Source organism: Phodopus roborovskii, unplaced genomic scaffold (genome assembly GCF_943737965.1).
Source record: "Phodopus roborovskii unplaced genomic scaffold, PHOROB, whole genome shotgun sequence".
In the NCBI taxonomy this organism is placed as follows: domain Eukaryota; kingdom Metazoa; phylum Chordata; class Mammalia; order Rodentia; family Cricetidae; genus Phodopus; species Phodopus roborovskii.
The window spans coordinates 9,839,199-9,865,811 of record NW_026126525.1 but is presented as its reverse complement, the minus strand read 5'-3'; positions in this window follow the sequence as shown (position 1 = coordinate 9,865,811).

Sequence of the window (26,613 nt, the reverse complement as noted above, 5' to 3'; positions counted from 1 at the left end):
CTGTTGCAATTATATGCGGCATAAAGGATAAATTTGTAGTTTATAAATCATCAACATTAATATTCAACAGGAGCCCAATTCACAGTAAAACCTGAAGTAACTGCATTGTTAAAAAAATAATTGAATTTGGGTTTAGGAGAAATTTTAGCAGTTGGGGAGAATTTTGGCATCTGGGATTTAAATTTGTGGTTAGGTGGGGTAAATTTCATTGTGCTTTGAAACAGTGGCATACATTTAAATAAGTGTAGATTAATTTTCTTTGTTCCTGTGACCTGCCAGCCCATATCCAGTCTGTCATAACAGCTTGTTTACTTTTCATATCTTTCTGAATCTCTCTTGGTATTCCTACTACCATCCTTTGCTTTTTTAGTTTAATTTCTATAGTGGCTACCTATAGCATGAATAGTAAAAAGCCAGAGACAGATACTGGAGTTCAAGCTGAAGATCAGAAAAGCAAAATAGCCAGCCAGTAGCTCTTACCTCTACCAAGGCTGAAATGGAGATCCTGTCTTCCCTGTGACTGGAAACTGAATCTCACATGAGACCCTTTGCCTCTTCCTTATAAACCTCTCTCATGCTGGGATTAAAGGCATGAGCTCTGTTATGATTTTAGACTGATTCATTCTCATATAACCCTGGGTGGCCTTGAACTCACAGAGATCCATCTGCCTCAGTCTTCTGAGTCCTGGGATTAAAGGTGTGGCCACCACTGCCCAGCTTCTATGGCTGTGGCTATCTTTGCATTCTGGTCCTTCAGGCATGCTTTATTAAATCATAAATAATACATCACCACAGCTACCAACATGCCCCTTTTATCTAGTCTTGTGCCTCTCAAATCTGTATCACTCAGTATCAAGAGAAATCAGGAGAGTGGATGAATCCCACATTGCTGTTCTGTGTACAGTTTCCCCATGCAGACTCTTTGTCTACAGGAGTACAGTTCACCATGTTCAGGAGGCCATGGATTGCTTTAGGGCAGAATGAATGGGCCAAACCTCTTACTGCACCCTTGAAGAAAGCTGACCATTTTCATGGGCTTACATTGTTGCTGCTTTTCAAAAGGCGGTCCTTCTAAATTATTCTTGGGGTGTATCTGTGTGAGTGTATAGTGTATGCAGGTGCACATGTGTGTGAGTGTCTATACATGTGTGTCTGCACATGCATATGGCAGCCAGAGGTCAAATTCCCATGTCCTTTTTCAGGTATCGGCCATATATCCTGTTTTTTGAGAGAAGGTCTCTTAATGGCATAGATCTCACTGATAGGTTAGGCTGGCTATGCATATATTTGTAGATATATACATATATGTGTATATGTACATGTGTGTATGAATGTAAACACATATACTCATATATACATACATGTATGTGTGTGCATGTATATAACACACATAGAGGGGGTTAAATGTATATGGTTCATGTGTATGTATGTGTATAAATGCATACCTTTATTTTGTGTGTATATATATATATATGTGCATGTGTATATATATGTGTGTGTGTGTGTGTGTGTGCTACGTATGTATATGTATATTGCAGGCATACACATAGAGGGGCTTAAATGTACGTGATGTATGTGTGTGTACCTGTGAGTGCAGAGAGGTCTACACTGTGAGTCTTCCTCATCACTTTTCACCTTAGGTTTTGAGACAGAGCCTCTCACTGATCCTGGAGCTCACTGATTTGGCTAGATTGTTGTCCAGCGAGCCCCAGGATCCCTCCTGTCCCTGATGCTTCCCCAGCACTGGGATTACAGGCAAGCTCTTTGTGCATGGCTTCTGGAGATCAGAACTCCAGTATTCATGCTTGCTTGGCAAGCACTGTAGTGACTGAGTTATATCCCCTGCTCCAAATATAGGGTTTCAAAAGATAAATTGCTTCAGTTTTACAGGATTGAAATGATGTGGCTTGAAAGCAAGAACTTCTCAGGCTAGTATTATTTCTGGAGTCTTTGGTTCTTGGCCTGTAGCTCACCAATTAATCTATCGTGGCTGATCAGTAAGCTCCAGGCATCCTTCTACCACCTCTTCCTGGTGCCAGGATTACAGTGTAGGGCGTTTTTACTTCCAGGATTTGAACCCAGTTCTCCTACTATCTGAGCCCTTCCTGGGGACAGGGGAGCTTCAGGCAGACTTTAGTTCAAAGTTCACTCTACTTCTTCCTTCTGAAGAAATTTTATGAGCACTGGGTAAGTGGCACAGAGGTCTGGTCCCAGTTCTCAGTCTGGGTTCTTGTGATGCCTGGATGTGGGTGGGGTTTCTGCATGGGAGAGGCTGTTCTTGGAGCTCATCAGTGGTCCTAGGAAGTGAGTTCTCATTGGCCTGATGGCAAAGATGCTCACAAAGTGTGCTCTTTCTTGGAATTAAGTTAGTCACTTTTGCTACTTGCAGAGGCAGGGATAGAACCCAGGCTATGGGGTAGGCACTTCCAAAGCCAGCAGAGAGCCTTCACGGACAGCTTAGGTGACCTGTGGCACAGCAGAAGCTACTCAGTTTATTCTGAGTGGTGGCTTGAGGGGGAGAAAAGCCCAGTGAGTTTTGCCCCTTTCTTTTTTTGTTCAGTTTTCACCATTGATCAGAGTGAGGTGTGTATAACTTTCAATTCCAGTCACCTTTTGTTTGAAAATACTAGTTCACCCCAGGAAGATTCCACAGCCAGGCCTGTGGCTACATTCCTGTCTTGATTCAAGGGCAGCCATAGGGAAGGAACCTCTACCAGACTGAGATCATTAACTATGCACAGAGATGCTTTCAGATAGGATAGAGGTATAACCAAGGAAAAATACCACAGGTACCTGCATAAAAATGCCTGTGCAGGAGCCATGAAAAAATAAACACCGCAGTTACAGAGGGGAGTACTAAGTCTAATCGAAGGGAATTTCTTTTTACAGCTATTATGGCTGAGGAGAGCTGCTTATATAGAGACAAAATAGCATTCACACCACTATGACAACTGATTATATTTAATATTGACTCCCCCAAAACCTTTATTAATATTTCAGAAGAGCAGGAGATTAACTGACTGGGATCAGAATTATTTTTATCTGAACAAGAATAACAAGTATTTAAAATCTGAACTGCCAGATCTTCTATATGTGGCCAGCTGCTCTCCAACTTTTTATTTGTACATATATTCTTCTTCCTAAGGAACCATCTGCTCTAAGCAGAGGTGCTTATTAACTTTTCTAGGAGAAAAAGAAATTAACCGCTGAAGACACAAAGCCAGTGAGTTGTAAAAGAACACAGTTTGAAGACAAAATTAAAAAATCCTCTGTCACCCCATGGACCAATTTAAAAGTGTTCTACTTAGAAGGGGGTTCTGTTGACAAAGCATACATTTTTAGTTATTTCTGTTACGGTTACTACAAGTAGCGATTTCCGAACTATGTTTTAATAGATGCAGCATTGTGTTGCAGCTAATGAGAGTAAACTCTGGGTTGGAGCACACATGTTTAAGGAACCAGGGTCCCTGCCTTTCTCACATCTCCCAGGACTTGATGTTCCGCTTGGCTACCCAAAATGCACTGTGCAGTTAGAAATATACTATCAGGTTGAAAGCGGTAGGTCAAATCATTTATGATGAACCAAATGGCTTTTGAAACAAGAGTACAAAGCTGAAATTAGGAAAGGGTGTATTATCTTTATGTTATCTGTGCATTTCCAATGAATTCTGGGTCACATAGTATGGGAATTTGCATAAATTTTTAAAAATGAAAAAGTTGGCTCATGCTCTAATTTAAATATTTAGCTTTTTTTCTTGAGGCAAACTGAGTTAAAGCTCTATGCATCATTCTTCACTCTCTGCATTAAATATATCTTTCAATCTTTAGTTTTAAATTGGGATTTTTCTGATTTAGTCTATAATAGAATCTTAAAATGTAGGTTATTCTAATAAATGCCATGTCAGAGAAACCCTCCGTGTGTGTGTGTGTGTGTGTGTGTGTGTGTGTGTGTGTGTGTGTGTGTGTATGAAAAGGTTGCCAAGATTAGGATTGACCTTGTATTAGGAAAAAAAGTATGATTGAATTATTATGAAATAAATACTTAATTGGCTACAACTGACCATTGTTAGAAAGTTCAATAGTGCCTGTTTCTAGGCTGAGAAGAATAACACAGGAAATGGGACACAGTACCAGTTCCTAGTAACTTACTTAGACTGGAGCTGGATGGGCTAGATTCAGGTCTTGGTTTTTCTTCTGAGCAGCTCATGGACCTGGGTCAAGTCATAGAACCGATACACCTATGCTCAGGAGGGAGCTGTTGGGCACCCAATGAGTTGCTATATTACGATAGTGTTTGGTGCAGAATAAGCAGTCAGCAGGTCATTTTGTAGCCTCTTTGGAGTTATTATGAAGAATGGAAAGAAGGGAGACTGAGTTTCAAGACCGCATCGTAGAGATGATTCATTCCCTGATTCTTTTGGAAGCCATCAGTTCGTACTTAAATCTTAATGTCCATTTATGAGTTCACATCAATGTTAGATTATCAGCGAGAACAATAAAAAGTTGTAAACCTTAATCTTTCTCATGTTTCCAAATTAAAGACTTATATTCTGATCAAACACTGTTTCTGAGAATTTTCTAGTAGGTTCTGGAAGAGCATACTGAGCAGTATCTTTGTGTAGTATTTGCCTTTGTTTAAAAAGTTTTCCATTTGTTATTTGCAGTAATTAAATATCCCTGGGAACACAGCTGTTCATTTTGGCTTATTTATTTTTTGACACTTTTATTTTATTTTAAATTAAAGCATAATTACATCATTTCTCCCTCTTTCATTCCCCAACTGAGAAGGGCTTATCAGTCTGCCTTGGTGCTAGTCCATATCTGATAGAAGCAATGAGTTTTTTGACAGAGATGCTTGTGTCAGTGGCTGCTGGAGCAAACAGGTGGTGCCTACAGAGAATCACAGCGGGGAGGCAAACATGGCAGATGCTGGTGATGCGGGTAATATGCCAGGTGATGCCGGTTTATTATTTCACCTGTACTCACTTGTCTCAGGTTAAAAGCGGCTTCCTTCCGGTACTGCTGCTGGAGGTTGCTATTATTGATGGGTTGAGGTTATATGGTGATGACTTTCTCTAAGGCGTGGTTTTCTCCTTATTAAAATGCATACGGTGGATGGCCTGGGTTGGGTAAGTCTGGCAGTAGCTTTCCCTGGAAGTGGCAGGGAGTCATACCTGGGTTGGTGTGACACCAAAATGCTTTCTTCTGCAACCTTTACAAACTTTCAAGTGCCTGGGAAAGGTAATTGCTACAGTCTAGCATTTCAGGCAGTAGGTGAAAGCTAAAAAGAATGTAGCAATTCACATAATGCCTTTTAGTGTATGGTTTTGTATTTTGTATCTTATTTTGTAGCAAGTTCCTGTGTTTCCTTTGTGTTTTCCCTTAAAAGAGAGGGCAATTTCTTATAATCAAGAACACTAAAGAGGAACAAAATAACCAAGAATTATAAGAAAACTACAAAGGGATTTCTAGGTATTAAACTTGAAACCACCCAGTATGACCCACTAGACTTTCTTGTCCTACTGAAGACATTGTCCTCTCTGAGGGCAGAGCATCTAGTGAACTTTCTAGTTGTGGTATGAAACTAGTTTGATTAAAGCTATGGTGTGGACTTGCTTGGTTTTGCTTTTAGTTAACCATATGCCAATGCATCTGTGAAGCAAGGACATATGAAGCAAGCACTCTAGGTGGTGTTCAGTGGGAATAAAAGCTAGGGGGATCATTACCACTTTCCCATGACTCACCACTTTACTATATGAAATGTCTCTTAACTATCACAGTCAGTCATAAAGTAATACAGTATCTGCAAATAAAGAATACCTAAAGGCATCCTGTTGATCAGTGTCTTATTTTGAAATTTAAAATGTTGAAATGAAACTTGCCCTAGAGAAGAGACTTGGTGCACAAGCAGTTGGACCTTGCTTGGTAAGTTTTCATTCAAGCAATGAAAGCCGCACTACAAGGAAAAGAGAGAGAGAGAGAGAGAGAGAGAGAGAGAGAGATAGATATTATTTCTAGAAGACCTGTAATATTTGTAGTGATAAGTGAGTACTCTTAGTTGTTTACTTGGAACTTGGGGCATGCTTCCCTCCCATAAAATAGTTTGTAAGCGCTGGTAGGATCTATTTAATGCTTGGTTGACTCTCACTATTATGCTATTTGGTTCCAATCTTGATAGTAGAAGATTGTTGCAGACTGAATTTTATTCTTTCCAAGTTCACATTGCAAAGCCCCAATCCCAGGATGTCAGAATGGGCCTGTATTTGGAGAGAGACATTTTAAAGATGCATTAATGTAAAACAAGGGCAGGAGGGTGGACCCTAATCCAAGATGACTGGTGGCTTCCTTAGAAGATGAGGTTAAGACATTGACATGAAAAGGGAAGATCACATGGAGATACTAGGTGACATCCTCCATAGACCAAAGAAAGGTCACTCCATGGAATTGAACTCTGAGATACATTCGCTGTGGATGTTTAGCTTCCAGAGTCTCCAAGGTGGTTTCCTGTGGTTTAAACCACTCGGTATGTGGCCAGCATTAAGGCAGCTCTGGTGGACAGGAACTAGGGTCACATCATAGTGTAGACTGGTGTTGTGGCTCTGTTTGCTCCACTCCAGGCTGAAGTGAGGTCTCAGGGAAGCTGAGGTGCATATTAATGGGTCCAGGTCTTCCAGGTTATCAAGATAGGAACTTCAGATCCTCCTCAAACTTAGTTGTTGGAGATGGTCGACCTTCCATCTTCATTTTCCTAAAAGAACTGCTCTTATATCTTGCTAAAAAGTACAAACGTGGGACTTGTCTTCTTTCTGCTCTAGGTTCCCTATGTAGGTCTCTGTAACTCACTCGGTGTGGCTGGGTTTAGATTTTTGTTTTTTCCCAGAGTGCTCTCTGTTGTGCATGCTCCCGATAAAGTCAGCTACTGTGTTTTTTGGTGGCTCTGGCTGGAGAGGGATTGGTTCCCTTCATTTCCTGCAGGGCATCTTCATGAATGCTTGGCTGGACTCAGGGTCTGAGGCAGTGTGCTCTCAAGCCAGAAACAGAGTCTATGTTGAGTCATGACTTCAGTAAATACCCTCCTTTAAAAACTGGAGTGTACCCCAAAGAATGACTTCTGTGGAGTTTTAGTGAGTGAGGAGAGTGAGGCTGCCGGCACCGAGATGGCCATTTTTAAAGCCTAGTGGTTTCGTGAAGCAAAATGATGAAAACTCCTTGCTTCAATTTAAAAAGACTGCTGGCATTGTTAGCCTTGCTCGCTGTCCTCGTTGGGGATGCTGTGGAGGCTGCAGAGGAACGGGGAGGGACATGATGGTCTTTATGCCTTGAGTTCATTTGTAAGTTGAATGCTGCCTCGGTGTAGTACGTGATGACTTGCTCGAGTTGTCTTTGAAATGGATGCTGGGAAATGTGAGGCTGGAACATTTGGGATGACTCTTCCAGACGGAAATAATGACTGAGCTGTGGTGGGGGTAGGGGTAGGCGTGAGGGTGGGGGGGCTGAGGGTGGGAAGGGGGATGGGAGGGTGTGCTCCGCAGTAGCAGCCATGATTACATGATCGCTTGTTCAGTCAGCACACTTTGTTCATTCACAGCTTTTGCCATATTCCTGTGAGAAACATCTTGCTCCAGGCCACACAACCACAACAGAGTACAGTGACAGTGGGTTTTCAGGCCCAGGGAGTAGCCGTCGAGACCACGTGAAGGAGGGCAAAGGAAAGGTGTCCCAGTGGGCAGTTTGTGTAGAACTGAAGGAAAATAGCTTATTCTCATGCTGACCTGACCTTGAATTCATCCTGCTTTTGTCCCTCTTCTACAGTGGTGCCACTGACAATCTTAGAGGTTGCTGGGCTGCTTGAGGACCCCCACCCCCGTGCCGGGAGGATGAATGGCCATTGAGGCTGTCCCCTCCTTCTGTAGCCCATGCGTTTCTCAGCTCCTCATGGATGATCACTGTATTTGGCTTATTCCCTCCCTCCCACTCCTGCTTTCTACATCCGCCCAGGGAAGAGAGTGCAATTTTAAACTTTCTTCTTTGGTTCAAGGGTTTGCTAGTGAATTCTCTTGTCACCTAGGATGGAGAACAATTTCATATGAAAGTTCTTGAAGACCTGAAACCCTTGAGGCTGGTGCTCTTGAATACTGTGATGACTTACATTCTAGTGACACCTGTCTGAGTCAGACTGTGGTCGGTGATGTATTTTCAGAGTTGTTATCAAAAGAAGGGTTTGAGGGAAGGAAGGAGAGTCCCTGGCAGTCTGCAGAGTGAGGAGAACAGCAAGGTTCTTGAGTGAGAAGCAAGCTGAGCTAGTGTACGGTCAGGAGCCTGGTGCACAGAGATGAGGGGTGCGGCTCTTTGTTCTGCCAGTTGTCTATTGTTCTCTGTTCAACAAATACTCACAGAGGTGCTCAGAATGCTGGAGAAACCCACCTTCTACCTAAGGCCACCAGAGGAGATTGCTGCAGAGCCTCAGACACCTGAAATGGCACTTTATGTCAGTACTAATTTGAGCGACATACTTCTAAAATGTTCGAACCATTTGGGCTTCCACAATCAAGGTTGAATTGATGATTTTTCTTTTCGAAAGGAAAATTGAACATGTTTCTTCAGCACTCAAAACTTTTGAACTGTTGGCCCTTAAGGACAAAGAGTCTCAGGAAATCAGAAGCTGTGCACAGGAAACAGGAGCCCAGCATGGGCCTGAGCTCCAATCCTCACCTAAGTCCTTGAAAACTCAATTAGTGAAGTGCTTGCCCAGAATCTGTCAGACAGGTTGTAACCAGAGACTGCTAATGGCTCAATTCTTTAGTTATCAAAATGTCACTTCATATTAAATGAATGAACTCCAAGTACCCATATGCTAATTGGATTTATTCCGTCCATGTTGGCTGTGATCGTTATCACACCAAGTATGCACTTTACTGAGTGATTCTACAGATTTCTCTTTTTTCTCCCTGTTAGGAGGGCACTGAAACCACTCTTTGCAGGGCAGCGGAACTTGTAGCTGAATAGTACCATTGAAAGCAAGCTGGCAATTTGAAGAGTGTGTCTGAGTCACCTATGTAAAGTAGTGAGGCTTACCACGAGCTTCATTACATCCAGTCTGAAGCTGTTGAATAGGTTTGTCTCTGTCAGACATAACTAGATTGGCTGTAATACAAATGAGTGCCCCGACCTCAGTTTTGAGTCTGAGGGAGGGTGGTGAAGTAGCTTCATCTAATGCAGAGGCACAATCAGAAAGTTGGTCTCCGAGTTATTCTTCTCTCCTTTCAACTGTAGGAAAACAGCTCATCTGACTGCTGTTGCCAGAACTCTAAAACCCTTTGGAAGGGTGTAGTGTGTGTGTGGCCTTCCTTCCACTTCTGGGATAGACCAGTATACCTGTTCACTGGGAACATAAAGGGAGACCAAGGAAGCAGGTCCTTGATAGCTACAGAACTGTTCTCTCCCTTCCCTCTGAGGCACACAAAGAGCTCAACAGAAGCTTGGCCCACGGGTAGCTTTAGAGGAGCCTTAAAAAAACCAGAACCCAGCCTCCAAACTTTGAAGGGGTTGTGCTTGGACTTCTGATAGTGTCCCTGGTAGCCATTTGCTAGTGGATACACCAATGGCATTTGAAAGAATACTTTTGTGGAACAATTTGAATTGTTAAAACATCTGTTATTCTCAGACAAAACTTCCACTTTTTAATCTTTTATAAAATTTGTTTTATAAGCTTTTGTAATGCATATATTGTAATGCACATATTAAATGTGTTCCCTTCACACTACCCTCTCTCCTATCCCCTATAAGTCCCTTAGACAATTTTACTTCTACAGTCATGTCATATATACTTGCATGATTTTATGTATCTATATAAAATCTAGGCACCAGAGTGAGAGATACACCTGGAGTTTCAGAAAACAAAGTGGCTCCATTCTCTTTGCCCTCCAAGAAATCCTTGGTGGGTTTTCAAGTCTTTAAAAGCATTAGTGTGAGACAACAGTGTTCTTGTTGTGCAGCCAAGGATGACCTTTAATTTCTGACTCTGCTGCATCTGCCTCCTGAGTGCAAGATGACAACTGTGAGCTTGGAAACCCAGTTTTGCGCACTGCTGGGGATGGGATCTAAGGCTATGAGCACATTGAACAAGCATTATATCAACTGAGCTCCACCCCAAGTGTCCTTCCCCGCAACCCACACAGCCCTGGCTGTCCTGGAACTCATTCTATAGAGCAGGCTGGCCTTGAACTCAGAGATCTGCTTACCTCTGCCTCCCATATAAAAGACCACAAAGAGTTAGTTATCTCCTGTCGTGCAAGGACACAGTGAATTGCTCTCTATGAGAAAGCAGGTCCTCACCCAATACCAAGTCAACTGGCATTGTGGTTTTTCAGCTGTCCAGCCACTAGAACTGTGAGGAATGAACTTCTGTTTTCCTTTTCCTTTTTTTTTTTTTTTTTTTTTTGGTATTTCGAGACACGGTTTCTAACAGCTCTGGCTGTCCTGGAACTAGCTCTGTAGATCAGGCTGGCCTCAAACTCACAAACTTAGAGATCCTCCTTCCTCTGCCTCCCAAGTGCTGGGACTATAGGTGTGCACCACCCCCACCTGGTGAACTTCTGTTTCTCAAAGCTATCCTGTTTAACATATTTTGTTATAGCATTTTCACCTTGATATTATACATCAGAAGAGCCGATTGGACTAAGCTTTATGCAATGGTGGTTGCCAAATGGCACCATGGTACCCAGAGTAATGGACCAGTTAGAACAGTGCAAGCTCAGAGCTCAGTTAGCCCAGTGCTCTCACAGGGTGCCCTGTGTTTCCCTAAGGAATTGGGACTGTGCTGTATTTTACTACAGCTTCTTCCATGCATGCTGGCGGCAGCCTTGACATTATGCCCAAAGCTAAAGTAATATGTTTAATCTGAACAGAAAGCCTAATTTCTAATAAACCCACTAATTTCACGTGAACCAAATTACCAGCAAACTCCTTCAGGTCCCTATTCCATTGCAGTGTTAATGTGTCTGCTGCACAGTGCACAGATACTCCTGAAAGCATCTTACAGGAGTCTGGAGTCTGTTCCGGGTCCTGGAATGAAGAACCAGGGACTGCAGCACTGTAGAGGCAGGGCAGAGGGGTGTGGAACTGGTTTCCCTTCCTTTGATCTTATCTCTTTAAGACCCTGGCCATTGTCTTTACTTATTACAGGATTAAATGACTCTCCAAAATGCACTTTTTGGCTGACTTTCATGTTTGCATTTCATTTCATTCATTTCAGAGAAAAAGTAGATACACATTTCTTCATTCAATTAATTCAGCAGAATTTTAATGCATAGCTGGTTTGTCTTCCATGTTGGTTGCTATGGGGAAAAAAGATAAAAGGCCAGGCACTGTCTCTGAGGAGTATACCATCACCTGGAGGACCTTCTGACTGAATGGGGAGAAAGCAAATGCTTCATAACCCATTAAAATACTAACCTCATCAAAAACCTTACTCTTCAGGCTCTGCAACGGTTTAAAATTATAATTATGGCATGTTTTATATTTGTCATAATTTTGTAATGAAATTTGACTAATCCTGACCCTTAGACAAGGTGTTTGGCCTAATCTTTCTTAGTGACTTTCTCCAATGGGCTGTTTGAGCAGTTTAATAGGATCACATACATTTGTTTTCTCAGCAGTGGGTTGGTTGCCTTTACTTCATGTCCAAACTATCTGGGGAGCCTGCCCTTCTCCCACTTGCCCATCCTTGAGGGTGGGGTTAAATGAGTTCACAAGACTCACGATAAGTGACTGACATATGCTTCCCAGGGAAGCACTTGCACAATTAGTAGTAAATAACTGCTCCTGAAGATACAGTCTCTGCCCTTCAGGAATTCTGATGACCAAGAGAGCCAGCCATCCCCTCCGCTTCCTTATAAGGGGTTATGTCTGCACACCTGAAGCCATGCCCCTAGCATGTGGCCACCACCGTAAGTCCACTGGCAAAACAAAATGCCACTACACATCCTGGCATCAGCTAGCTTCCTGTAGGCTTCACTGGTCTGTGTAGGGCACAGCAGCCAGTCAAAGATGGTGCTGAGGTGAAGTCAAGAGGGGGAATCCTGAGTTATTTACCAAAAAAAAAAAAAAAAAAAAAAAAAAGAAAGAATGATTGGTTGTCTAGATCAAACCAGATGAAACCAGATGAGGTCACTGCATGAACAGCTCATGACCACTAGGTAATATGAGGCTCCTAGGCGCATGGTAGACTGACTTTTAAAACCATTGGCTGGCTGTTTTCCCACACTCTGGTTCTTTCCTTTAAAAGATGCCTGTTATGGGACATTAAATGAGTTCCTGCTTGACTAGACTCCCTTGTAAGGAGTAAGGTTTTTCCTCCCGCCATTGGTCTTGTCCTGCCACCATGCCAGCCCCAATTGACACACTGAGACTCTGTATTTGATATAATGCTGTTGGCCAGGTACTAGTTTCTTATCGGCTAGCTCTGTCTTAATTATTAACCCATTTCTGTTAATCTATGTATTTCCACATGCTTTCATCTTACCGGGGAATGGGGCCTGCGTCTGGTCTCCCCAGTCTCTCCATGCTGACTCCTCCTTACTACTTCCTCTTTCCTGCTTGTCTCCTAGTTCCGCCTATCTTGCTTTCTTATTGGCCAACAGTGCTTTATTCATTAACCAGTATGAGAAACATATTTACAGAATGACATCTCCCATCATCTCCTCTTTTCTGTCTAAAATAAAAAGAAGGGTTTTAACCTTAACATAGCAAAATATATCACACAACAGTTATCAAATAAGAATCACAGTTAACAATATTTAGTCCATTAACATTTAGCAAGATTTAAGAAAATATTCCATCATTTATTCTATTTTTGTGAGTCTAAAGTCCTATATGTAACTTATCTTTAAGCCTAACTAAGGAAAACTCTAACCATAACTATTTGTCTTCAACTCTCTCAAAGACCACAGAAGAATAATGTATAAACTCTAGAAATGACAGAGACATCTTGCCTTGTCAGTCACCCGAAGTTTCTGTGTAATCTTCCATCTTCAGCCCATAGGCCATAGTGTGTCTGGCAGACTCTTCAGCAAAGCAGGAAACTTTAAACTGTCCACGTGTATTGGCAGTTTGTCAGTCACTTTTCTCTGTGACCTGCAGACTGTCTGGCAGACTCTTCCATGAAGCAGGAACTCTGTAGCAATGTCCATCTTGAATCAGCAGTCACTTTTCTGTGGGTCCTGCATGTCCAGTTTATACAGCATAAAGTCAAACAGTCCAGACAAGAGCAGTATCTTGTCCAAATGGCTAGTCTTGCCATATTTGAAGCAAGCTCCATAACATGTTTCTTTAATGTCCATCCTTTCTGATGCAGGTGGTGTTGCCAGGTGCAATTGTGCCTCATTGTCAAGAAAAACCCTAAACCATTTTAAATGCCATATTCTGTAGGTCTTTGAAAGGTTTGAAGAATGCCTATCTATCTCAAATTTATCTCTGTGTATCTTGAAAACCTAACTAACTTAACTCTAAGCTTTGACTATCATAGGTCTATAATCTATACTACATTATATATTATGTTTCTAAATGAGCTATATAAACACAATACCTAAACAAAATGAGAAATATACATATCACAAAATTGACCTTAAATTTGTATCAATAAATGAAAATCCATTCCAAAACAAAATATTCATATCTATACCATAATTCCCTTTTTACCTTTAAAAAGAGATTGATTGTGGTCATTAATAATTTATAACCAACCCCATTTAAATGAAAACAAACATTCATAAACAATATTTGGGAATTTGGGCGTTGCTCTTTCCAAACTACTTCCTGCTGGTAAAGGGCGCTGTCATAGGGATCCTAAGAAGATGCAGAAACCCTGGCTGTAGTCTGCAAGGCTGCTTTATTCAAGCTGTTTTGAATGTTGGATCACCAGGAATGCTGTTTCAGGAGGTCTGGCTTGCTCAAACCACATTAGTCTGGAAGGAATCCACAGCTTTTTATTTTCTGTGGAAACAAAAATAGAAATCCTTTTCCCCAGTAACTTGTCCTTAGACTTAAATTTTGAAGTCAAAGCATTTTTAAAATATATAAATTGAATTAATCCAGCAGTATTTCCTTTAACAGTTGTTTCCTTAGCAGTCAAACAATATAAAGACAATATAATGCCATACAGTATCCAGATTCTGAGCTTTTCATCTTTACATGGCTTTATTATTACTGTTTCTTTTACTTTTTATTTTTATTTTTTGAGACAGGGTTTCTCTGTGTAACTTTTATCTGTCCTGGAATTTACTCTGCATACCAGGTTTACTTTGTAATTACAGAGACTTGCTTGCCTCTGTCTCTGGAGTGCTGGGATTAAAGGCATGTTCCACCACACCCAACTCCTGGATGTATTTTTAAAACCATTTTATTCCTTTTCTCTCCCAAGCCTACTTATATTTTAGAACACACTGTAAACCTTTAGCGCTTTTTCTTAATGTGAAGCTGTCTTTATTGTAAATCTTTATCTTTTTCTGACCACGAGTCTTTTATCTGGTAAACAACAACATTGTTAAAATGAAAGTCATAGTTTCTGCCGCGGTTTATCAAAGATGGCAGCGGCTATTTTACTGCCAGTAATGAGAGCTGTGCTCACTGCCTTGGTCTGCGCTGCCATCCAGCAGCATGCTGCCGGCTTGGAGATGTGGTCACTGCCATTGCCAGCTCTCATACACAGCAATGAATTGTTAGCAGAGTTCCTTAAAAGCCGTGTGTTTTTTTGCCACTTATGTTGAGTCAGGAAACTTTCCTTAAAGGAGCGTGCAAATATCTTCTTGTCTCTTGCAAATCAGAGTCCAACTGAAAAAAATGCTGCTACCAAGAAACCTTGCTTGTCTCTGTTCTTCTGTTTCTAAAATCCTTTTTAAGCTTTTGTTAAATTTTAAGTGGAACTTCTTATTAGCCATGTGGGTGCCATATGTAAGGAGTATGGTTTTTCCGCCCACCGTTGGTCTTGTCCTGCTGCTGCACCAGCCCCAATTAATGCACTGAGACTCTGTATTTGATATTATGTTGTTGGCCAGGTACTAGTTTCTTATTGGCTAGCTCTGTCTTAAGTATTGACCCATTTCTGTTAATCTACATATTTTATCGTGGTCTTATCTTACCGGACAGCCAGCTGGTGTCCTGCTCTCTCCAGACTCTCCATCTTGACTCCTCCTTCCTACTTCCTCTTTCCTCCTTGTTTCCTAGTCCCTCCTATCTTGCTTTCCTATGGCCAATAGTGCTTTATTCATTAACCAGTATGAGAAACATGTGTACACAATGGCATCTCCCATCACTCCCTGCTGCATCTGATTGTTTCTGGGAATTTTAGAGGCTGGGACAGTAGAACAGTGTACTTACCTCCTCCCTGGACCCAGCTCAACCTTCCATAGTTGGGCTAAGACCCCAGCAGTCTGAAAGAGTCCTAACCTGGATGTAGGCTTGACTTGGCCTAGCCCTCTGAGGAATATTAATGGGAGTGCTTGCTTTTCTTATCTGCTGTGGGCTTCACCTGACATGTCATATTTCTATAGGTCACCACCAGTCCTCATCTTGGGGAAGGAATCAGGACTGCTGTGGTTGAGGGCCATCTTTATGGCCACATTGGATACTCAAAGCATTCTACGTGTGCTGATACAGTCCCTTTCAGGATGTGTAAAAGCAGTTTCCCTGATCCAGGATTTCTTTTTAGTTTTTATTTTTTAACTTGATTCTTCTCACAGTTTTCCCTCACTCCAATTCTCCCAGTCCCTCCCTCCACCTCTCCTCTCCTTTCAACTTTTCCTAAAAAAAAAAAAAAAAAAAAAGAGAGAGAGCAGTCCTCTCAGGGATATCCACCAGACATGGCCTAAGAAGATGCACGGCCCCTCATATCACACAGCTGGACATAATAACCTAATAGAAGGGAAAGGGTCCCAAGCCCAGGCAAGCAAAAAGTCTTTATTTGTCCCCCCTCAGATCAGGGGAACGTGTTAGGAAATATGCATGGGAAGGACTCCTAGGGACCTCTAAGGATGGTGGAAATTGAGTTTGTGTGTGTTTGAACTGTAGACAATGAGAGAGACTCATGGCTCCAGCGCCTGATTTGAACATTACTGATTATGACACTACGGAGGGGGAAATGCAACGGTTGGAAATAGACTAAACTAGGGAGCACAGTGGTGCCTGAATTAATAAATACACTGTGACATATAAGGAGAGCTCTTGTCTACTTGGCAGTTATATAAGGCATGAGTAGTTCATTAAGAAAGAATCTAGCACAAAGGACTATAAAGAGTGGTAGGCTGGGCAGGCTGGGGTTGCTAGTTATGATTCCGCTGACTTTGCTTCTGAACCATGGTCAAGGGTGTGAATTAGACAAGCTTTTAAGAATGTTATTCTTATAAAATATAAAATTTTTATACTACCCCCCCAAAAAAACATAATAAAATCAAGTTTTGAACTGTTGGGTATGCCTTTTTTTTTTTTTTTTAACTTTATCAACAGTTTTTTTTTCCTAATTCACTATAATGAACATATTGACCTTTCTAGTGCGTTTTTGTTGTTTTAAAACTAAATTTTAGCTGCACTAAGCATTCTGCAAACCAGGAAGGAAACATTTAATTGCATGTGGTCAGCAAATTTTGTTTTCAGCTAAAACTATGACATCTTTGTATATCCCTCGCTATCACAAACTAGCCTAGGTAGGATACTATGTAAACAAAACAGGCTTCTTATACAGGCCTGGACATTCAGGAACATTGTAGCAGCATGTGTTTCCCCTGGTGGCAGTTTCATAGTCTCATGGCTTCTTACAACATGGGAATGGCAGAGTGGAGATGGAGGTCACTTGGTGGTAGGAAATCAGAGGGGCTATCCTGTTCCTCCCACCTTTCCTCCACTTAAAAACAAACACACATGCAAGCACAATTTACTGCTGTAGAAACTAGACACAGTCCTGTGAGAACTACACTAGTCCCTTCTTTCTAATTAATTTATTATTCTAATGTGCTGAGGTGGGGTGGGTGTGCTCATGCCATGGTATGCATGTGGAAATCAGAAAATAACTTTGTGGAGTTTGTTCTCTTCTTCTACCTTTATATGGGTTGCAAGGATAGAACTCAGGTCTTGAAGATTTTATAGCAAACACTTTACCTTGCCTGCCCTATAGTAATCCCTTTCAAGGAATGTTCCTCATCATCTAACCAGTGCCCACTAGGCACCTCTTCACAAAGGTTCACACTCTCCTACCTTCGGACCAGGCTTCCAGAACACAAGGCCTTATGGGACATGATGGAACCATATCAGGCTGCAGCAAACCCAATCTTATAATTAAATGCCATAATGGAACTTAATAATGCCTTGTAAGCTCATTGAAGAAATAACATTTTTTAAAAAGGAAGTCTTTTCTGTTTGCTAACTCTTAACAACTATTTCTTGAAGGCGTTTATTTATGGGTGGGCTTTGAAAACATTAATATGCTATCTAGGTGGTTAGGATTCAACCCACTACTATTTTGTCCTACAGAAATGACTTGCACAACACTTACACAAATACATTACTAATTGCCAGGCATGGAGGCACACGGCTTTGATGCCAGCACTCGGGAGGCAGAGGCAGGTGACTGTCTCTGCATGTTTGAGGTCAGTATGGTCTACATAGTGACTCCAAGCCAGTCTGGAATACATAGTGAGACTCTGTCTAAAAACAAAAACCAACCAAACAAAAAAACCAAAACAACCCCCCCCCCAACACACAAGTATATATACACACTACTAACTGTCCTTCACAAATAACAGGCTGCCTATTTTGTAGTTATGACATGGCAAGGGCAGAATAACCAAATGGCTACAGTTAATAGTTCTTTCTTTTAACTTTGATTCTGATTCCCAGTGCTGGGGATTGAAGGAAAGGCTCTACCACTAAAATACACCCCCAGCCCCTTTAATGCCATTTTCAATAGTTTCTTACAGAGCTGTGTTGTGAAGTAAGGTCAGATTTTTTTAAAGTAGAACTTCCTAAACACAACTTTGCATGATAGTCAGAGGAGTTTTTTAAACATCTCAGAAAAACCTATTCTGAGGATTTTAAGCAGCAAGCATATGGAGCTCCAGGTCTCTCATCCTTTAATGGGTTCGCTGGCTGGTTCTGATTCTTGGCAAGACTGCATATGGGAAACTAACTTGAAAGAGTCTTATTAAACCAGCACAACACTGGAGGTGTAATTGGTGGCTAAAGTATACAGTCTTGGAGTCACCAATCCATTGAGTTGGTCTGTTTTCCCAACTTTTCCACTTAAATAAAACAGAATGATAAAACAATCCCTCCCATACCTTTGCTTTAATCAGATTTTTTTTCCTTTTGTTTTTTTGTAAATCAAGACTCAAACATACTCCAGATTGAGTCAGCATCTCCAGGTTAAGCATTTGCATGTTAAACCCAGTTCCTGGTCTTCACAACTGAATCAAGATCTTGCTGCCAAGGTTGGAAGGCAGGTTTGGTGTGAGTCTGTGTTGTAACATGAAGAGAATGAGTTGGGGTGAGGATGTTGTTTTTCGCTTGTTGACTCTTGCTGCTTTGCAGTAAGTTAAAAGTCATCCTCTGAATCCAAACATGAACCAAGGAAGAGATCAGAGTAGGAAACTACCCATCTTTGGACATCATAGCCCACATTCTGGGTTACCAGGTTACTAAGAAAGCAATGACTCAGTATCATCTTTGTGCCCTGTTAGATTGGCCTGAGGGGGTGTCTGATAGTGCCTTTCTCCTTGGAGCAATTGGCCACAGATGCAAATTTTCATGTAATTCTAATGGTAGGAAGAGGCCAGGTTAAAATCCTTCTTCAAAGGCCTGCAAGATGATTCATGGTTGTAGTAACCTGTCAACCCAAGGTCTACCCCCAGATACAAGGAGAGAACTGACTCTACAAAGTTACTCTGTGATCTCCACATGGATGCACATATACCATGGTGCACACACATGGGTGCACACACACATACCAATAATAATAATAATAATAATAATAATAATAATAATAATAATAAGTAATCGTAAACTAAAAACTTAAAAAAATCCTCATTTAGAGCAGTCAGCTTAAATGAGACAGGTTGTTTGAATGGTTCTTTCTAGTTTTTGGCTAAATGTATATGCTTAGTCCTGTGCAGGGCTTAAAGTTCTTATAAAGAACTTTATATATGTATATATATATATATATATATATATATATATATATATATGGCGCTTTGGCATGAAGCTGGATTGCATTCCTTCCCTTGAGGAGTGCATGGAGCCCTAGTCAACAAGGAATGTAATCAAGCATACTCTATCTCACGTGCCTCTTGGCACACCCTGGGAAGGCACTTAATTCAGCTCAGGAATTAGGCAGCCTGGCCTTGGGGCTTTAGCTCTTACTGAATAAAGGCCGGGGGTTATCAGTCTCTCTACCCAACTTCATATTTATTATATAAACAGAAGCTCCTTTGGCTGTGTTAGGGCTGTGTGTCAGATTGGCCTGTGTGCAGTGAAGTGAGTAGCTGTGTTCTTTCTTGAGTAGCATTGAGGACCAGCTGTTTCCCTTGGCTCCATTGCTTACACGTTGATTTTATTTTGAATGGCTACTGACTGGCAATTGTGATATGAATAGCTTTTGGACGATAAACCTCAGGATGCTAAAAACGAAGAGAAGGTGAAGGGACCCAGCCTGTTGCCTACCTTAGGCTTTTCATGCTAGATACAGAAGATCGTTGTGTATTGGCTCTCAGATGTGCAACAAGCATATGTCTGGTAAGAAATAGTTGACATTTCTTCTAGTTTCTTCCTTTTTTTTGTTGTTCTTGCTTTGACCAAATATCTGATAAGACAACAGGAAGTGATTAAGTAGCAGTGTGTCATAGTGGGGAAGGTATGGCATGAACACTAGTCATGATGTGGTGGGGCATTGGGTCACTTTGTGTCTGTAGTCAGAGAACAATGAGATGTCTGCTGGTGTTCAGCCTTCTTTCTTAAGGTGAATCTTTCCTGCTTGGCTAAACCTTCCTAGCAACACCCTCAAAGACACACTCAGAAGAGTGTTTCCATGGTGATTCTAAATCTAGTCAAGCTGACAGTAAAGATTAACCACCACAATATACCATGTATTGGAAATTATTGATTTTTGTCTATCTGCTACATCACCCCTTCCCTCTCAAATCTCATTGTACTCCTCTGCTTTGTTTTTGAGTTCAGTGCATTACAACATTTGGGGACATGTACAAAATCTATATTTCATGTAATATATAATTATATTTAATTTTTTTGATAAACACTGTAAGCTAGGCTAGGCTGACCCTGCACTCTCTATGTAGCCAATTGCCCTCAAACTTTCAATCCTTTCAAATGCTAAGATTTTATCTGTGTTCCACCATGTCTGGTCATATATATATATATATATATAAAATCATATTACATGTTTAATAGTAGGTCACAGGCGATAGATAAATAAGAGAGAAATGGGTGAAAGTTTTTAATGTAGAGTACAACTTATTATCTTTGTGTATATATGTTACATCTAGAATATATTTAATCTTAGTCAAAGCTTTTGTTTAAATTAGAAATATGTTAATGAAACCTTGATTGGTTATAGGCTGAGGATAATTAAAAGTTACTCACAGAGAAACCCAACCATTCATTTGTTTGCTAATTTAAAAGCTGTTTGCATGCAGGCACCAGGATACAATGATGCAGACATATGTAGTCCTGTGTTCACAGAACCAAGAGTCGTAGTGGTGGAGATTGATTTAGAATAGTTATTAAGCAGGTCATCAAGGGATGTGCTAGAGGTTTGGGCAGGAACTATGCTGGGAGGCTGTCTTAGTTAGGTTTTCTATTGCTGTGAAGAGATACCATGATCATGGCAACTCTTATAAAGGAAAACATTTAATTGAGTGGCTCTCTTACAGTTTCAGAGCTTCATAGCAGAACACACAGTGTGCATGGCAGAGCACACAGTGTGCAGACAGGCATGGTGCTGACTACATCTTGATCAGAAGGCAACAGGAAGTGAACTGAGACATTGGTCAGCATCTTGAGTGTATTTGAGATCTCAAACCCCACCTCCACTGTTATTACATACTTCCTTCAACGAGACCACACCTATTCCAACAAGGCCACACCTCCTAATAGTATCACTCTTTTTGGGGACTATTTTCTTTTAAAGCACCACAGAGGTTTTATTGGTAGTGAAAAGGATGAAGAGCATATTGGAGGATCTACAAGGATGTCAGAATGGTCCTAGTATATGTCAAAGGGGCAGATGGGGCCAAATGGATAATCCTGGGCTGGCAAGGAAGACTGGGAAGCCCTGTTAAGTCAACAGGAATTGTTGTAGGAATTTCATCTGCAGAGAGATGCAATCGGGTGGTAGTTTTATGAAGATGTTGGTGTTTTGGCCCTGACCTAGAGAGTGGATTGGATGATGGTGGCTCTTATCAGGGTTACAGTACTGCATAGCAAAGGATAGGGCTTCAGGGACATTTAGGGCATTTAGGGAGTGTGATCATAAGAGCAAAGGAATTGAGGCTGACTTCCTGGGGCATAGGAGCTATCATGTGGCTATATACATATATATGTCTGTGGCTTTATTGGTACCTGGCAGACTCAGCACTGAGTATTTGCTAAGGATAATGGTGTCTATAGAGCCTAGGCAAGTCAGAATTAATTCATCAATTAATTAACTAACTAATTAATTATTCCCTCTCTCCCCTCCTTCGCTTCCCTCCTTTCTTCTTCCTTCCCTTTCTCTCTCCATCCTCTCCCTCTTCCTTTTCTTTCTCTCCCTCCCTCCCTTTTTTCTCTCCTCCTTCCTTTTTCTTTTCCTCTTGCCTTCACTTCATTTTCAACTGCTTTGTTTTTTTTTTTTTTTGGCAGTGCTGGGTGGAACCCAGGGTCTTGCAAATGACAGGCCAGGCCAACTGCTACCACGGAGACACTGCTCTAGCCCTCCAGAACCATTTTGATTGAACCTTTAGCCTTACTTCTGTGTTTTCCTGTGTCAAAAGATTGAGTGTTGAGAATTGTGACTAAGCCTTTCCTTCTGGATATTGAAACATTTACTAGCACAGACATTCGTGCCCCCTACAGTCCAGGGTTAGGTAAATGGTATAGCCATGTCTTATCTTCAGGAAGCATCCAGCAATGGGTGTTTGCTAGTGACTGGCGTATTACTAGTCAGAAAAATCTGATTATTTTCTGACTTAATTGAGGTATTAACACACATGCCAGAATTTTTATTTTCTCAAAAATGAACAAAATTTTGCAATCTGCTGTGTTTTCATATACTCTCTTTATACCTTAGGTGGAAACACCCCCCCCCCCCTTTCCAGTAGGATAATTCTTTTTGGCATTAGAATTTGGATTCTGACATTTATATATATGTGCATGTACGTCAGGATAAGGTTTGAATTCAGTGATCTAAGTTGGTAGGGAACTTCTTGAATATATCTTTCCAAGAAAGACGAGTAGAACTTGTTAGATGCCCCCCCCCCCCTTTTCGGCACAGCTTCCTTGGGGCCCTTCCGTCTCACCCAGACTCAGTATTTCCTTATTTCTCTCCCCCCATTCCCACCCAAACCTGTAGGCTTACATTATGTCTTTTGGTAGCAAGTGAAGAGTGCATTAACAACATTGTGATTACAGAAGAATTATGGAATCTGCTGGGAGAAAATGACTATTGTGTTAAAAATATCACCACAGAACCTTCACAATAAAAGCAGCATAGGCAGCCACCCAAACTGCTAGACATTCCTAAAACCTGAACTTGTGCCTCTTGGATACAACAGTGTGTTAGTGTTAGAAGACTGTGTCATGCAGCCTCATGGGGCTGGGATCTATGTAAAGAATCTCAGAACCTTTGAGCATTGTGCCAAAGTGGCCTAATCTCAGTGAATGCCTTGTGGCGTAGGTCCAATGGGGGGGGGGGAGAGAAAGAGAGAGAGACAGACAGAGAGAGAGAGACCAGTTGTTAATTACTTACTGAGGCATACATCCTACCTGAGTGGGAAAATCTGAAATTATTTTGTCAGCATTAAGTTGAGTTTTAAATCAAAGACTATGCAATCATGCCAGCATGGAATTAAGTAGTTGCTGATAAGTGGGTACCTGGGACCATCTCCATGGGGATAGTTTATTTTACTAAATGAACCCACTAAATGGGCTGTTACAGCTCCTCATTATTTCATTGCGGTGCCAGCCTTGGGCTGTAAATGTTGAACAAATCTCCTTCTCTCTCTCTCATGCTTGATTCCAGCTGCATGACCAGAGCCCCATGAGGCCTGGCTTGGTCATTTGGTACTTGGTGCCTCATCTCCCACTACAGAGGCAGTCCCCGACCCCCACCTGATGAGGATGCAGCAGTCATAGGGGGCAAGAATGACCTTGACTTTGGATTGCCTGGAATAGCAATTCCTTTCCTACTTTAATTGAGAATTAGTCCCTGTGAAAGGAAGCAGGTCTTTGTGTGCTGGTGGCATTGTATGTCCTTTGCTAAAATGAAAACAAGGATTTTGGAGATGCCCAGTAAGATAAGACCCTTGCTGTGTGTGAGGACCATAGTTCTGACCCTCAGAACTCAGCACTCAGGGGGCTGAGGCAAGGGAGTGCCAACACACTTCCTGTCAACCCTTGCTTCCACACTCACACACTCATGTGGTGATATAGTGTTTATGATTTAGTAAAGCCACTGGAGGCCAAAATAGCAAAGCAGCCATACTAGTTAGCCACAGAAGCCAAACAATGGTGATGCACTCCTTTAATCCGAGCAGCCATACTAGCTAGCTAGACAGTGGTGGCTCACACCTTTAATTGCAAAATTCAGGATTAAGAGGTAAGGTAGATGGATCTCTGTTAGTTCAAGGCTACACTGACTGTATGAAATTAATAGTCCTGAAAGAAACAGCTCACACAAAGATGATCTCAGCATCTGGGATCACATGCCTTTCATTCCAGCACTAGGGAGGTGGAGACTGGAGTGATATGGCTGGGTGCAGAAAGGAATAAAAGGCTGGAGGAGACTGAGAGCTTTTACCTCTGAAGATTTGTGGGTCAGGATTGCCATTTCTGCTTGGCTGTTTTGCTTCTCTGATCTTCAGCTTGAAGCTTGAACTCCAATATCTGTCTCTGGGTTTGTTATTTTTCATGTTACACATTTGTGTGGACATCCGTATGTGCATGCATGTCAGCATGCATACACATAAGCATATACTGCACACACATACATGCAAAAATAAGAGTAAGAACATCCATTCAGAAATGAACAAGAAGTGTGTCTCATTTGCAGTCTTAGCAGTAGAGGATGTTTGATGGTTCCCCTTAACTGTTAACTTAAGAGGACTTAGTGTCTCCATGGAAGCACAATTGTGAATGTGTCTCTAAGGGTATTTCCAGAAAGTTTTAATGGGGGAAGAAAGATCCAACCTTTAACGTGGGTGACTCCCACTCATGGGCAGGAGTTCTGGACTATGTGCAAAAGACAAAGGGAGTTGAATACCAGCATCCGCCACTGGCTTCTTCCTGACTACTGATAAGGATGACCAATTGCCCTGTTTCTCCATCTTGACTTCCCTGCCTGGAACTGTGCAGCAGAGTAAACCCTTTTACCCTTAAGTTACTTTTGTTAGGTATTTTGTCATAACAATGGGAAAAGTAGCCAATACTGGGGGGATTTGGAGCTTTTAGTGTGGCAATACAGCATTCAACAGAGAGCCCTAGCTAATGGTCATGGAATGCACCCAGGAACAACAATGCCATGAATATTAAAGAATTGCAAACAAGCTTCCCTGGCTTAGAGACAGGAGATGTGTACTGAGCAGATAGAGGCAGGGCATTTTGCCTGAGACAGAAGGAGGAAGGTCCTTTCCAGGGATGAAGAAAGAGGGATGGCCTTAGGGTGAGATTAATTGGGGTGCTCACACAAAATCGAAAGGTTTGTAGAAAAGTTGCAGAATGTAGAAAGAGTGCCTGAGAGGAGTGGGGGGGGGGGGGATTTCTGGCTTGGAGTAGCTCACCTGGAAAAAGACAACAGAGGCTAACACAATGAATGGTTCTGCTGGATGCATGGCTGTGGGCTTGGATTTGGGGTTCTGCTGGTTCTACTCCCTGCCATGTGCTCTCTGGTCTTTCCAGTCCAGTTTCAAGCATCAGTCACAGTGCTCCAGGTGAACGAACATACAGACAGCCTTTGCCTCCTGAGCCTTGGAGCTGTTCCTCGACTGTTCCCTTCATGTCTGTGATCCTTGAACTTTAGGGGTAGAGGCAGGTGGATTCCAAGTTTGAGGACAATGTAGGCTACCAAATGAGATCCTGTCTCCCAAAACAAGCATCCAAGCAAAGAAACCTCACACTTGTTTCTCCTTTGGATAGGCAGCCAGCCCTCTGTTTTACCTGGTGTATCATGGAGATGGAGGGAGGAGAAAAAGGGTAAGGATTAGAGGCATGGGATGAAGAGCCATTCTCAAGAAGATGCCAGGCGAGTCGTGTCCTGTACAACTGCCAAGAGATTGGAATTTTGGGCTAATCCAGACTGTGACTTGTGGGAGCTGTTTGTAAGATACCTGGGTAAGGAAGGTAATGGTGCTGGCGGCAGGGATGTCTTTGAAGTGACATTCCGTGGGGTCTGTTGGTCCTGTGGAGAGATGCCAGCAACAAATAGACCCAGAGGCAGAGGGAGAGCAGAGGAGGTATCAGGCCTATGGCAATGGAATGAAGTAAATTGGGAGCCTAAGACTCATTGTATGCTTCTGTAGACCACCCGTTCATTTTTTTTTTTTTTTTGAATGTTGCTGGATCAAACCCAGCGCATACTAGGCAGAACTCCCTGTCACAGAGCTGCATTTCAGATCTGCCTACTCTTACTTACACTGTCCCAGTGCCATTGACGTTCTTAAAAGCATAGGGCTCATTCTTGTTGTAGAAGATTGGATGCCTTGAAAGATGGTGTGATGGTCCACAATTTCACTTCCCTCTAAAGGGGAAAGAAGGAGCAAAGTTAAGCTGGCCAATCTTCAGACCTTTAGCCCTCTGGCTTTTATTTTATTTTTCTTAATAACTTTGCCAACTTTGAGGGTATATTGTCATTATCTGATCAGGGAGATTCTGAACTGCACTGGTGGGAGATTGAGGCATTTATTACCGGATGATGCAGGTATTTATTAGGTTTTTACAATAATTTTATTAGTGAATTTTTTTATGAATCCTTTCTTAGAAATAATTAACTTCAAGTCAAGTTTCTGCTGTGGCCCTTCATACAGGAGGGCATATTATATGGGCTTTACACAGCAGGACTATATGGCCGTCGTATAGGAGGGCTTCATGGCCATTCCTACATTGCCTTGGAGAAGCTGTCTTGTAGGTGAAGGAGATTGCATGTGGATATTCTCCCCCTCAGCCTGGACTGGAGGCTTCAGGAACAGCTTTGCTCTGTGTCTCCCAGCTCTGTGTCTCTCTGTCCTAGCCCTTTTTGTGGGCAGTGACTAGTCAGTGAGTGTTTTTTGCTTTTTTTTAATCACCTGCTACTTGTTTACTTACACCTAATTTCCTGATGCTTGCCCCTCCTTCTCATCAGTGGTATAGCACTGAGCCTCCTAAGAA